At 46.5% G+C, this 15,161-nt stretch overlaps 3 long non-coding RNA genes across 3 annotated transcripts in view; 1 reads left to right on the top strand and 2 right to left on the bottom strand.

The window, feature by feature from the left end:
- Positions 1-1,011: 1,011 nt before the first annotated feature.
- Positions 1,012-2,070, top strand: LOC144004278 (uncharacterized). The gene is made up of 2 exons (XR_013279276.1): positions 1,012-1,671; positions 1,946-2,070. It is a non-coding gene; the product is annotated as an uncharacterized LOC144004278 (long non-coding RNA).
- Positions 2,071-2,362: 292 nt separating this feature from the next.
- LOC144004279 (uncharacterized) lies at positions 2,363-3,729 on the bottom strand. The gene is made up of 3 exons (XR_013279277.1): positions 3,317-3,729; positions 2,863-2,949; positions 2,363-2,781 (listed from the first exon to the last, which is right to left on the bottom strand). It is a non-coding gene; the product is annotated as an uncharacterized LOC144004279 (long non-coding RNA).
- Positions 3,730-13,221: 9,492 nt separating this feature from the next.
- The window catches only part of LOC144003881 (uncharacterized), a 13,641-nt gene continuing 11,701 nt past the window's right edge, over positions 13,222-15,161 (bottom strand). Inside the window, exons 2-3 of the long non-coding RNA XR_013279119.1 lie at positions 13,786-13,957; positions 13,222-13,702 (exon numbers count right to left, since the gene is read on the bottom strand). This is a non-coding gene — a long non-coding RNA (uncharacterized LOC144003881). The remainder of the gene's footprint in view (positions 13,703-13,785; positions 13,958-15,161) is intronic.

The raw sequence follows: 15,161 nt of genomic DNA, 5'->3' as shown, positions 1-15,161 counted from the left end.
ATAATAAACGGATGCTTTTGGCGAAGTTTCACTCTGGCTGCAAAGTCGACACGATCCAGTACGCACATGATTGCACAATCAGCCGGGATGTGCAGGATGGGTTCCCACGCTAGGCCGTCTGTCAGCAGGTAGGCGCCACGTATGTCACTCAACAATCCAACCTGGCCGTCCAGTCACATATTTCTTTTGCGACCATTTTTCCTTTTCTTCACGTACAGTACTCGGCGACGTCGAGTTTGTAATTTGTAAAAGGCAATTTAAAAATGCAGTTCTCACAACAACATTCAAATGTGCCCTGTTTTCTTCTATTTATCAATACAATGTAAGGGTTTGTGTGTGCTAATGATGACAAATATGTCCATTTTCAACAAAATACATTTTACTACAATGCCAGCTAAATTCTGGGGAACATAATCTTACTTAGATCACATAAAAGTCCATATTAGGATAGTTTATACAACAGACATAGCAGCACCACACATTTTAGATTTTGATGTTGTTCGTGCACATTATTTTCATAACATTTTCTAATTTTAAAAATGCCATTTTTCCAGTTGTCAGACAAATATATATATATATATATATATATATATATATATATATATATATGTTTTTTTTTTCTCCCCCCACCAATAATTGTAGTGTGAAAATCAAGAATTTAGTGGCAATGTAGAAAAAGTTGTCGTTATGTTAGATTTGAATAGGTCGCTTGCACATGTCGTCACTTCCGCCTCGGATTTCTTGTAGTCGCCATGCTGGGTGGCCTCCATTTACGTAGCGATTCGGTCTAACACGTATCTATCACGTTTGTTTTCTGCGTTTAAAATGGTACATTGTTGCTGCATCGTTGGCTGTTCGAACAAAGCCAAGGGGGAAAATGGTCGGTCTTTTTTCCGAATTCCGAAAATAATTAGGAACCAGGGCCCGGAGACAGAGGAGTGCGGACTCCGGAGGGAAGTCGTTACTTTGGGCTCGTGTGTGCAGCGATCACTTTGTGAGCGGTAAGCTTGTTTACCTTTATTTAATGCATGAGGATTAATAACGTTTCGACCGCCCATATATGGGCAAGTTGCTTATGTTTTGGATTCATGAGCAAGCAAGTTCGGTAGTACAAGCTGGCTAGCGGACGTTAGCCGAAAGCTAACATCGAACATTTTCACCCAAGTAGTGCCAGTGCAAAGTGTTTACTGCTGAAATTGGATTGATTAGTCTTGGGCTTTTAATGCCGATAACATGTTTTTTGGTGGCAAAATGTAAACTTGGAAAAAAAAGAGACAGAAGGGGCTGATGCAAGAAAACAGACCCCCGGGGGTGATGCAAGAAAACAGAACCCGGTAGCCTACACATCATGCTAAAGAACTTATTCACGGCCACCCTACTGCGGTAAAATAACCAGTCTTTCCATATTTTATTTGTTTATATATTTGTTTATTTTAACAGGTCGCCCTGCGCCCGTTTTTCTGTCCAATCATCCCGACTGGGCTCCAACATTAAAGTTGGGTCCCAAGTTACAACATCTATGTCTCAGCCCAGTCGGTGCCAAGATATGAACGTGCACAGGAGAGACAAGCAAAGAAAAGACGACTCGAAGTGGCAGAGATTGTTGCAGTTATGCAGCCAGATGGCTCCAGTAACCTGTACCCTCAAGTACTGCTGACATCATTGACTCTGGTATGCCACTCAGAATTCATTACATGATATATTGTATGCATGAGTGAATGTATGTGTTTGTTTGTGTGTGTACACGCACCTTATATTTTAGAGACATTTGGAAGTGTTTATAGAAATAAGTATTTGCCTGTAGCAATGTTCATACATTAAAAAAATGCAACAAAATGTGTACATTTCTTTTACACTGACAAAAAAACTATACTACTTTACTATATTAAACCTATTACTGGTACCGTTTTTTTTTGTGATTTTTTTTATTTATTTTTTTCTTTAGGGATCTCATGCCACACCGACTTGATTGCCAATGACATGATGGAAACGAAGGCGAGCATCAAAGCATTGGAGGAGGACAACATGCGACTGTTTGTTTGGCGCTAATAAAGGCAGCGTTTATACAAATTCTATTGTTGGGTTTGTTTACAAAGCTATACATGATACAAATGACAGGATTTGACTCAATGTGCAATATGGTCCCTCTTAAAGTAATGGCATAAATCTCTATTATTTCTAAAAGCACAAAAAATGAAGTGAATAATGATTAGATGTAGTAATTTCAGGGTTAAAAATTGAACTGTTAATTAATGTAGTTTATTTTAGCACAGGTGCCTACCATCCTGAGATGATGGTATGATGTAATGTTGATGGGGTACGCAATGACTTTCATTATGCTATGTACAGAGGAAAAAGTTGCTCTCTTTTAAATTTGTTTAATGTAAGACAAGTACCAGTACTGTGTTACAGTTTTCCCAATAATCCTTGTTTCACACTTGTCACAAAACCACTGTCCTTTTGGCAGTCTAGATTGGCACACTTAGGGTGATATTTGATTTTACAATCTGCTGCAGCACAAAAAACTACTTTATTCCGCATCTTTGAAGTACATGAGCAAGTGGTAGGTGACAGCGGCTGAGCAGGAACACTGGAAGTCCACTGCTGATCTAGTAAATGCTCTCCCGAGCAGTTCAGGTAAGGAGGGGACTTTGGGAAAAAAAAACTCTGGCTTTTCCAACTGGCCAAAACGAGCGATCTGGGTGGACTCGCTCAATCACACTTTGTCCACACCACAAAGTCGCAGAAGTCCCGTCCAGTTAAACTCATCTGTGCCTGAATCTGAAAATATTACAAACATTGTAATGAAAATATGAAACATAGAATTAAATAAGAAACTACAAAAAGTAAAGCCATACATACCTGGTAATACTATTGGTGTTGTCGTGACAAGTGATGGGAATTGTTGCCATCTGGCACCAGACAGAAATTGGGTGTTGTGACAGCCTCCTTAACCGTGAGATCATAAGAAAAGCTGTCAGTATGCTCAGTAGTTACCATGAACACGTTTTATTGTACTGGAAACTGAAACTAAAAATACGTCCTCTGAGAGTGGTTAACCTTAACCATTTAGAATAAGTTGATTAAGTAACATGTAACTAGTGAAAGGGTAGCATTAAATTTAATTAAGCCACGGGGAGGCTGTGCAGTTACTTTTTATTCTTATACGCTCTGCCATATTTGCCTGTTATAAAATTATTAGAAAAACCACATCAGGTAAAGCCAGCTGTGCATGTAAACACAATGATAACAGGAAGCCTGAGAACAAATCAACATTTTTGTGTGCAGAATTACCAACACCATGTGGTTTACTTACGTGCAACAGCAACCGTTTCTTCTGATGCGATGTTAAAGTTTACACTCTGTATCCACCCGCTTACAAAATAATTGTAAGCCTCCAGGGATTTGTTGGCGTGTTATGGAGCATGTTGTCAACACGAGGTAGGGAAAGATGTCCAGAGATGTCACATTTGGCCAGCAAGCTTTCTCCGTCAAAAAAAAAAATCACCCTTGGTCAGGACGTAATTAGGATCAATCCCGCCACACAGAGACACCTTCTGCTTGTATCGTTGTTTTTGATCTTCCGGTAAATCGTGAAAATACTGCGAAAATTACATCAGGTTGATAAGCTCTACCGTGTAACTCGCGAGTGTACCTTGTGAACCGGAGGACACCCAATATGGCGCCCGAAGGAAAAACTCCCATGATGCATTACGATGTGCAAGCGACCTATAGTGGACATGCTGCACTAAATCATAATTTTCCAAACATTAGTTGATGAAATAAATACAAATGCGAACAAAATTGTGTCAGGAACAAGTTCATGTCTGTCCCAGCTTGGAGTCTGTAAAATCCAACTTGGTCCGTTTCTCGGCTTTGAGCTGCAACTTTAGTAGGAAATGGTAGAAAAAGCTGGCATGGGTATTTGATGGTAAAGCTTGTGATGTCGAATGTCCAGCAGGCAGCCGTCAAGATGTCATTTGGTTCCCAAATGGTTGCATGTTGCGGCAGGGACTTCCCTTTTGTGTGGAGTTGTGTGTTGCAGGGAGGAAATGATTTGAGCAGAAGGGAATTTGATCACTTTCTCGCTTGCTTTCGTTTCCCTCGCTGGCTGTCACAGATTTGTCTTTCTTATCAGCCATGAGAGAGATGCACATTTCACAAATGGGCAAAAGAATGAGACGGGTTGATGCCGCGTTTGAAGTCTTTGCCATGATTAGCACCGACGGACAAAGCAGCGCAATATCAGCTGTCAAGTAGCTACATTGACCTGGTGGAAATGATGATGATAATGATGATGATGATGTGATATTTTTGCTCTCATCAGTTTCATGTTGAGCTGGGCAAAATGGCCAAACAATAAAATCATGATTTTTTCTTTTTTTTTTTTTCAGTCATTCAGCATGATTACAATTTGACTTGGATATTAATCGAACAAACTCAACAAATATTTATTTCAAGGTTTCGTTTATTAAAAAATAATTCCTGCGCAAAATGTGCAGACAACAATAATGTATACGAGATTCTAAATCAGTTTGAACATAAATTGAACATTCACAGTTCGAAAAACTGACAACTCATAATAACATCTGCATGTAAGGCAACATAAGATGATCCAGCCGAAAACCCATAGTTGCATGTAAAGATAATCAAATCTGTTTTGATAAATGACATATCATTAGCCTGGAGGCAGGGCTCGTTGGCGAGCGCCTGGTGGCCGGGCCTGCACCCATGGGGCCCGGCCGGGCACAGCCCGAAGAGGCAACGTGGGTCCCCCTTCCCACGGGCTCATCACTGGTGGGAGGGGCTAAAAGGGTCGGGTGCAGAGTAGGCTGGGTGGCAGCCAAAGGCGGAGACCTTGGTGGACCGATCCCCAGCCACAGAAGCTGACTGTTATTTGTGCATATGCACCAAACAGCAGTTCAGAGTACCCACCCTTGGAGGATGTGCTGGAGAGTGCTCCCCCTGGGGACTCCCTCGTCCTGCTGGGGGACTTCAACGCTCACGTGGGCAATGACAGTGAGACCTGGAGGGGCGTGATTGGGAGGAACGGCCCCCCTGATCGGAACCCGAGCGGTGTTCTGTTATTGGACCTCTGTGCTCGTCACGGATTGTCCATAACGAACACCATGTTCAAACATAAGGGTATGTGCACTTGGCACCAGGACACCCCAAGGCCGCACTTCGATGATCGACTTTGTAGTCGTGTCGTCGGATTTGCGGCCGCATGTTTTGGACACTCAGGTGAAGAGAGGGGCGGAGCTGTCAACTGATCACCACCTGGTGGTGTGTTGGCTCCGATTGCAGGGGAAGATGCCGGTCCGACCTGGCAGACCCAAACGTATTGTGAGGGTCTGCTGGGAACGTCTGGCGGAATCCCCTGTCAGAAAGAGTTTCAATGCCCACCTCCGGCAGAGCTTTTCCCTTGTCCCGGGGGAGGCGGGGGACATTGATTCCAAATGGGCCATGTTCCGCGCCTCCATTGTTGAGGCGGCCGATCGGAGCTGTGGCCGTAAGGTGGATTGACAGACCGGGGTGGTGGTCCCCCTTTTTAAGAAGGGGGACTGGAGGATTTGTTCCAACTACAGAGGGATCACACTCCTCAGCCTCCCTGGTAAGGTCTATTCAGGGGTGCTGGAGAGGAGGGTCCGTCGGGAAGTCGAATCTCAGATTCAGGAGGAGCAGTGTGGTTTTCGTCCTGGCCGTAGTACAGTGGACCAGCTCTACACCCTCAGCAGGATCCTCGAGGGTGCGTGGGAGTGCGCTCAACCTGTCCACATGTGTTTTGTGGATTTGGAGAAGGCGTTCGACCGTGTCCCTCGGGGAGTCCTTTGGGAACAGTGGACCAGCTCTACACCCTCAGCAGGATCCTCGAGGGTGCGTGGGAGTGCGCTCAACCTGTCCACATGTGTTTTGTGGATTTGGAGAAGGCGTTCGACCGTGTAACCTCGGGGAGTCCTGTGGGGGGTGCTTCGGGAGTACAGCGTACCGGTCCCCCTGATACGGGCTGTTGGGTCCCTGTACGACCGTTGCCAGAGTTTGGTCCGCATTGCAGGCAGTAAGCCGGATTTGTTTCCAGTGAGGGTTGGACTCCGCCAAGGCTGCCCTTTGTCACCGATTCTGTTCATAATTTTTATGGACAGAATTTCTAGGCGCAGCCGAGGCGTTGAGGGGGTGCGGTTTGGTGGCCTCAGCATTGCATCTCTGCTTTTTGCAGATGATGTGGTGCTGTTGGCTTCATCAAAAACCAACTTAGAAGCCTAACTGTCAACCCAAAGCTCTACACTGAGTAGAGCACAAATCGCTCAACCACTCAAATACATACAGTATATCAAGTGTGAAATATAGGTAAATTGAATTAAACACATTTTACATCAGCGGACCCCCAAATGTTTTGTAATGTGTGTATTGACTTGACTTGATAGAAAGTCAAGTGGTTGTGCAGTTGCAAAATGACAAGCAAACAGTCAAAATTGACAGAAAAGTGTAAATAAACAGATGGCGGTTGAACATGGTACAGCTGCCCCAGATTCTGTCAACATCTTCTGGGATCTCCAAATCTCACTGGAGCGGTTCGCAGCCGAGTGTGAAGCGGTTGGGATGAAAATCAGCACCTCCAAATCCGAGACCATGGTCCTCAGTCGGAAAAGGGTGGTGTGTCCTCTCCAGGTCGGGGATGAGATCCTGCCCCAAGTGGAGGAGTTCAAGTATCTTGGGGTCTTGTTCACGAGTGAGGGTAGGATGGAGCGAGAGATCGACAGGCGGATCGGTGCAGCGTCTGCAGTTATGCGGACTCTGTATCGGTCCGTCGTGGTGAAGAAAGAGCTGAGCCAAAAGGCAAAGCTCTCGATTTACCGGTCGGCCTCACCTATGGTCACGAGCTGTGGGTCGTGACCGAAAGAACAAGATCCCGGATACAAGCGGCCGAAATGAGTTTCCTCCGCAGGGTGTCCGGGCTCTCCCTTAGAGATAGGTTGAGAAGCTCGGTCATCCGGGAGAGACTCAGAGTAGAGCCGCTGCTCCTCCGCGTTGAGAGGAGCCAGCTGAGGTGGCTCGGGCATCTGGTTCGGATGCCTCCTGGACGACCCCGACCTCGGATAAGCGGTAGAAGGTGGATGGATGGATGGATGACATATCATTAGCCGAACAGCATAATTGAATAAGTCATTTTTGGCTTGATGTGACGATAATCTCACAATTTGAAATGAAAAATATACAATTGTGAAAAGTATTTTTTTTCCTCTTACGTCTATTAAGTTCATGCAAAGGTTGAATCGCTGTTGAATTTGTACTATCTAGCTTCATGTTTTGCCAAGACTTTGGAAAACAACTTAAGCAATTATGCTATTGGGCTAACAATGTGCGCAACATGTTTGGGTAAGTGCTTCGTGCTCACTTTTTTTTCTGTTATGAGCAATGTACACGTTATCTGTGTTATGCTAAGTGTGATTGATTACAGCGTGCAGTTAACGTTAGCCCTTTTCTGTATGTGCGTCAAGTTCATGACGCGTCAAGCTAGTTGTATTAGCTCCACTCCACTGCGCTGGATTTTGTTTGGCACCGGTTCAGCTTCACTAAAATGTATAGAAATGTTTCTTAAATGTTTGCTTTCTAACAGAGTTTCATTTTGTACATAATGTATTTCGCAAATGTACCAAGCTGTACTGTCACTTTAGGTTAGCATTGGTGCTAGCAGCAGCTCGAGCAAAAGCGTGAGATGACCCCCCTCGAATGACAGCCAGGAGCGCAAAAGCGTGGGAGTTGTTCCCCCCCAAACGTTTGACAGCCGTCGCCGTGGAGGGGGAGAGCGAAAGCGGCCGCACCTTGAGAGCCTTGGCAGCTGTTCGCGTCGAGCTAACAGCCACATGTGTGGAAGCTCTCCTCCCACGCTTCACATTTCACACATTCCTGCTTTCTTTTTTTTTTTTTCAGGTCAACACACTTGAATCCGACACAGCTTCTTTTCTTTTTTTTCATGTCTTTTGTCACGGGCGCTTTTCCGTGAAGAAACGTGCGTCTCTCGTATGCGTTTCTTCTGCATTTTCTTTTTGCGCCGTCATCAAGTTTTTTTTCTTGGCTGTTGAGGATTTGAAAGCGGGAGTATTTATGTCTTCGTAGGCTAACCGTAAAAAGAAGGCCTCCCTGTGCTTTCATTTCCTCACTGACATAAAGTGGGAATGGTGAGCGAGGGCTCCGAGCTCTGGCCCATCGGCCCGTCCTTCCAAGTATAACATCAGTCCTAACGACTTCCTGTTGGCGGCCATTGCATAAGGCCTGGAAACAAAGACATCTGAAGTGGTCAGGGGAGACATCACCCTCATTCTCCCCTCCACCTCCACAACCAGTCTGGGGCGGACTGAAATGGGATGGGCAATATTAACATCCTTCAAGCCCCGCCTTCACCTTCTACTCTCACGCTATCCCCAAGATATGGCACAGATACATGCCAGAGTCAGGGAAGCAGACTGCTGCTAAAACATTTGCCCTTTGATCCATCCATCCATCCATCCATCCATTTTCTTCCGCTTATCTGAGGTCGGGTCGCGGGGGCAGCAATTTTAGGAGGGAAACCCAGACTTTCCTCTCCCCAGCCACTTCAACCAGCTCCTCCGGCGGGATCCCAAGGCGTTCCCAGGCCAGCCGAGAGACATAGTCTCTCCAAGCGTGTCCTGGGTTGTCCCCGGGGCCTCCCGCCAGTGTTACATTCCCGGAACACCTCCCCAGGGAGGCGTCCAGGAGGCATCCAAACCAGATGCCCGAGCCACCTCAGCTGGCTCCTCTCAACGCAGAGGAGCAGCGGATCGACTCTGAGTCCCTCCAAGATGACCGAGCTTCTCAACCTATCTCTCATGGAGAACCCGGACACCCTGCGGAGGAAACTCATTTCGGCCGCTTGTATCTGGGATCTTGTTCTTTCGGTCACGACCCACAGCTCGTGACCATAGGTGAGGGTTGGAACGTAGATCGACCGGTAAATCGAGAGCTTCGCCTTTTGGCTCAGCTCTTTCTTCACCACGACGGACCGATACAGAGTCCGCATCACTGCACCGATCCGTCTGTCGATCTCCCGCTCCATCCTGCCCTCACTCGTGAACAAGACCCCAAGATACTTGAACTCCTCCACTTGGGGCAGGGTCTCATCCCCGACCCGGAGAGGACACGCCACCCTTTTCCGACTGAGGACCATGCCCCTCTGATGTGTCAGCAAAAGTTGTGACTCTTTCCGAATATCAATGTTTTTGTGTGACTGAAAAGGAGCCAGTTTGGGTTATCGTGCTGGTTGGACATTTTGTCCTTATATGCTGAGGTTGCAAAGTACCACCAGCAGAACTTTCCTCGGCCTTTCCCCCAGGGACGTGGTCTCGGTCCTGGGAAGCGCTGGCCTGCGACCGAGCGGACCGTTGCAGCTTGGCGACACGCAGGCGCTGTAATCTTCTTGTTCTCACAGCGCCCTCCTCCAGCCTATACTCCCAGGCTTCTATTTTTTATTTTATTTTTTACTTGGAAGAATTGACAAGCGTCTTCCAGTATGGTCCCAGTGCACTTGAATGCGATGCAGTCAACGTGGGAATTGGCTTGTGGGAACGAACCATCGTGTCCTGTCACAAGCTGCCTGATTTACCTCAAGACAAAACATCATCATCATCTGCTCCATCAAGCTCGTTATTGAATTGACACCCGTGTCTTTTTGCCTGCCTGTTCATCTGGATTTGTTACTGTGGGATCCAAGCAGTGCTGCACCCAAAACACACGACCATATCAAATAAATCTGGAGACATTTGATACGTGATGGTAAAATAATAACAATAATGTGGTCATGTGAAGCTATTGGCCATGAAACCACCTGTCTGATAAACCTGCAGATTTTGTTTGGCTGATGCCAACACCATGCTGGTGGATGGGGCAGTAAAAAAAAAAAAAAAGCAATTCAAATTATCTTTAAGAAATCTGGCTTAACAATTAAACTGTTTTCTTTTTGAATGATTTCAATAAGACATTTCTTCTCCCCTCCTGCTCATGCCAACGTTAGCATGATGTTGTCATCCACGGCTATGCTACCTTCTCCTGGCATTTCCTGCAGATATGCGGTATGCTGACATTTGTTTGCCTGGCGGCGGAATGCTCCTTCTGCAACGGTCCAGGAGATTTGTCGGATTTCTCTGTCGCCAATTCGGGTCACCTGTTTAGCCGAGGAGGAAGCACTCCTCGGTACCAGATTTTGTCTTTGAAGGTCTTCTCACGACTGAATGGAATCCAGCAATGAGGCGAATTAGGTCCGGATGTGACCGGGGCCCCTCACAGAGGCCTCCTTATGCCGCCACTCGCTCGCTTATCACTGGAGGACATTAGCACGCATGGCGCACAGGAAAACAGCAAGCATCTCCCAGGCACAGTCCCTCCCCTTTTCCTCCGCCGGGAAATGTAAGCATGCAGGAGGGGTGTTGCCGTGTGCGCGACAGGAAGCCAACGCACAAAGAAAGCCAAGCTATTTGCGGAACAATGAAGCCCTTGAGAGAGAGAGAGAGAGAGAGAGAGAGAGAGAGAGAGAGAGAGAGAGAGAGAGAGAGAGAGAGAGAGAGAGAGAGAGAGAGAGAGAGAGAGAGAAGAAAGAAAAGTCATTGTAAGGGGTCCGCTCTACAGCTCAGGAAGTGTCCTTTAGTGGTGATATTAAGGAAAGAAGAGGTCTTCAAATTGGATGGAAGTTGTCTTGCAAAATCTTCACTTTGTCTTTCTTCAATGTGACCATTGAGAGGAACTTGTTGTTGGATGCAAGCTTGCCAAACGTCTAGCTGCAAGGCTCTCTTCTCTTCTCTTCTCTTCTCTTCTCTTCTCTTCTCTTCTCTTCTCTTCTCTTCTCTTCTCTTCTCTTCTCTTCTCTTCTCTTCTCTTCTCGTCTTTCGATTGAACATCGTGTCCTTGAAGAACTGTCACAGCCTCTGATATTGGCCTCAGCCAATCGTCTGCTTCCAGTTGTCAACAGCTGCCACTCGAGCTCCTCCACCGCAATCTTCCCTTTTTGTTCTTACCTCATCTCTGAACAGTACACACACTTGTCCACTTGCGACAGGCGCCCGCCGGCGCTTGGCCGCTTCCACTGCCTGAGTTGGGGGCTCAGGGGAGCGTAAACACACACACAACACAGACCACCCTCCCTCCCTCAGCCGGGGTTACATAACACAAGTCCAGACGCTGGCCTGAAGACGTGGTGGTCTCTGTCAGACCCGCTGAACGTGGCTTTGTGCCTCGTTTGGAGCGCGTCGAATTCGATCGTGCGGGCGAACAAGAAGTTGCTTGAGCGTTAAGCAGCGAGGATGTGATGTCACACGCACATGTCACCTGATGACTTCATCCCGGCTTGACCCCCACAAAGAAACACGTGCTCCTCAATGGCTGTCCTCCATTTTCACAAGTGCTTGGCATCCGCAGTTGATGGACAGAAAATTTCAATGTGATGTTTCTGGGCCTTATATCCCTCCTCACAAGGTCATGTCCCAGGCCCTGATGGATGACCTTTGAACCACAGGAACTAATATTGAATTGAGTTCAACTACTCAGAAGGGCCCAGTTTGTTCCTGTGGTTGAAATGACGGAAACTTTTTGTTCTTGGTACTTGGAGTTCCTGAAACTAAAATGCTCCAGCCAGATATGTTCCTCGACCGTTCACAAGTACAACCTCTCTTGGCCCCGCTGGAACGATGTACTATTTGATGTGATTCACACACACACAGACGATTTTAGTTTTGAGGTAAAGTTTCTGTGGTCGGAAAGCACTAGATAGCTCAAGTTCCGGAAACCTTCCATTCTTGGTACGACCCCCAAGACGGGGTATTCGTCTGTTGGCCCCGATATGTTACCCTGTAACACAATTTAATCACAAGTTGCTGTTGTTTAAACAGCTTCTAGTTGTTCTAGTCTTAATTCAGGGTACCTGTAGTTTCCAATTGGTTTAGCACTGCGGAACCCACTCCAAAGATTCCTGGATTTCTCAAAAGTATGATGCAAGGAGCATCGTCTTCGTTTGGCTTCGATGAATGAGCGGACTTTAGCTAAGAATTCACACCAAAGTTCAGGTGTAAAGTGCTTAACATTTCGCCGTATTGATTTCCACTTCAAATTCCAGGAATGTTTGGTTCTTGCTATTGGAAGTTCCTGTTAAGGTTGTTTCCAGCATTGCAATCATTATGCAGCGCAGTCATAAAAAGTCTTTAAGAGTAAAGACGAGCTTTTGTTGCTTTTGTTGCAAACATGCGCCCATGTCAACGGCGTTCCGGAGAATGTGTGGCGGAGAACGTGCCAATTTTCTTGGGAGTGTCCCTGAGTGAGCCATGCAACCTTCCGGACGTCACGCTTGTATACACACTTAATGGTTGAGGTAATGCGCAGTGACCCGGGGTCCTCGGCACAGAGAAGAAAAGCCCTCTTGTGTTCTAAAGCGCCAGACGAGCTCTCGAGAAGGCAGAGCTCTCTGTCCCATCGTTGTCCCGCTTCCAAATCATGACTTTGGGAATAGCCAAAACATTCCAAAGGCACACTGTGGGAACACCCTCTTTTTTTTGTTCCTGTTCCACGGCGGCTGCCTACATGATGAGTTAAAGGGGCTGTCTGCCGGATTCACTCAGGAAAATGCACTTTTTAAATACAGGATGTACACACTTTAACTTTCTCTCAGTCTACACATCTATGTTTGTTCATCTTTTGTGGTAATTTCGTCCTAAACTCCCACCTCCCCAGCCTGTATTTTGCCATTTTGGGTTTGTTTTGTAAACAGCGGGACGTTTCTGTGGGAAGACAGTATTTACAACCCTCCAGCCAATCGCAGAGCGGGGGTGGCGTGTCGCAAACGGGGCTGGGCGAACGTGTCAGCTGCGTGACGTCACTCCCGCGGCAATTTGAAAGCACGCACGGATTTTTTTTTTTCACTCACTCACTCACTCACTCACTCACTCACTCACTCACTCACTCACTCACTCACTCACTCACTCACTCACTCACTCACAGAAGCTTACATGTGTGAATGAGTGAGTGAGTGAAGAAAAAAAAAATCCGTGCGTGCGTTCAAATTGCCGCGGGAGTGACGTCATGTAGTTGACACATTCGCCCGGCCCGCTCTGCGATTGGCTGGAGGGTTGTAAATACTGTCTTCCCACAGAAACGTCCCGCTGTTTACAAAACAAACACAAAATGGTAAAATACAGGCTGGAAGCGTGCGGTTTTAGGACAAACTCACCAAAAGAAATAATGACAACCCCTGATCTGTAAATTGAGAAGTAGTTTGATTGTTTAAATCCTGTATTTAAAAAGTGCCTTTTCCAGAGAGAAACTGGCAGACAGCGCCTTTAATGAGATGGGAAAAATGTCGTTTGGATCGAGGAAATGATAGCAAGTGGCATGCTATGCGGGAAAGCACCTTCTTCCCACTTTTCCTGTCACACTCCACGCCTGGAGTAGCCTCGCTGGCATGTGACTGTACCCGTGGACATTTTTTTTTATGGCCTGCAATTCATGTTTGGGAACGGTGTACAATCAGTCCATGTGACCGCAGGTGACCATGTGACACACACACACCCACACCCACACACGCACCCCCACACACACAAGCGCCCGCCGCCTTTTCTCCTCCCGATGTCGGCCATCAGTCGGCGGGAGTCCTGGCCGCAGCATTCCATCCATAGCATCTTGGGCGCTACTGTCCCATCCTAAGCTGTAATCAAACAACTTGGATCAGAAAAGGCTCCACTGGTGCATCCTTTTTTGGCGCTTCCGTCTCTTGAAGAGTTTCCTTACATCTGATTGGCCCACTTCCAGAAGCCTGTTGAGGGGAAGGTCCACTCTGACTGCTCGGTGGTGGCCAACGTGCGCTCCAGCCCAGCAATTTTCCACCCAGGAGGGGTTGTCGCGCGATAGCATGCCAGCCCGCTCATCTTCTACGGCTGGAAGCAACCCCAGTGGAGGCGCCCTGTGAACAAAAGTGACACAAAATGTCATCTTCGGTGTGAACCGAGCAAAATGGAATGGTTCCTAAAAACACCCAAAAAATTGCTCGTGACAGTGTTTTTAGGAAACAAATGACTCTTAGAATAAAGCAGGAAGTCATTGATAACACGAGGATGTCGTATATGTTTGTGATCCTATTTGGTTTGGCGGGGCTTTCACTTTGCATTAGGGGTGTGTTCAAAATATCGATACATAGATATGTATCGATATTAATAAAAACGGTAGGTATTGATATTGTAGTTCGATTAGGGGTGGGACAAAAAAACGATTCGACCGAACCATCGTTCGTCAAGGGGAGCTAAACGACCGTATCGGTAGCAAACTCGTCAACCGATTCAAAATCCGCCGCGAATCCTTAGATACGTTGCTTGTAAAGCTGTGGACCGGATATTGCGTGGCTGTGAATCGGTTGCGAGTGAGGCTTTATGGTTTTCATAACAATAGCAAGAGTTCTGCGCCGTGCTCTACTTGTTTTGTTTACGTTTCAGTAGCATCACTATTCAAGCTACTTCCATGTTTACAGAGAGCTAGCAAAGTAGCAGACGCTTCATTCCCTGGATGTTGTAAACATAATGCAAAGATGTCACGCACCTTTTTGGGGGGCCCGCCCACCGTCAACGCCGGACTCGCATATATATATATATATATATATATATATATATATATATATATATATATATATATATATATATATATATATATATATATATATATATATATATATATAATATGTATATATATATATATATGTATGTATATATGTATATATATGTATGTATATGTCCCTCGTCTTGCTGGGGGACTTCAACGCTCACCTGGGCAATGACAGTGAGACCTGGAGGGGCGTGATTGGGAGGAACGGCTCCCCCGATCGGAACCCGAGCGGTGTTCTGTTTTTGGACTTCTGTGCTCGTCACGGATTGTCCATAACGAACACCATGTTCAAACATAAGGGTGTCCATATGTGCACTTGGCACCAGGACACCCTAGGCCGCAGTTCGATGATCGACTTTGTAGTCGTGTCGTCGGATTTGCGGCCGCATGTTTTGGACACTCGGGTGAAGAGAGGGGCGGAGCTGCCAACTGATCACCACCTGGTGGTGTGTTGGCTCCGATGGTTGGGGAAGATGCCGGTCCGACCTGGCAGACCCAAATGTATTGTGAGG

This window comes from Festucalex cinctus, chromosome 16, assembly GCF_051991245.1.
Source record: "Festucalex cinctus isolate MCC-2025b chromosome 16, RoL_Fcin_1.0, whole genome shotgun sequence".
Classification (NCBI taxonomy): domain Eukaryota; kingdom Metazoa; phylum Chordata; class Actinopteri; order Syngnathiformes; family Syngnathidae; genus Festucalex; species Festucalex cinctus.
This window is presented reverse-complemented; position numbering and strand designations above follow the sequence as displayed.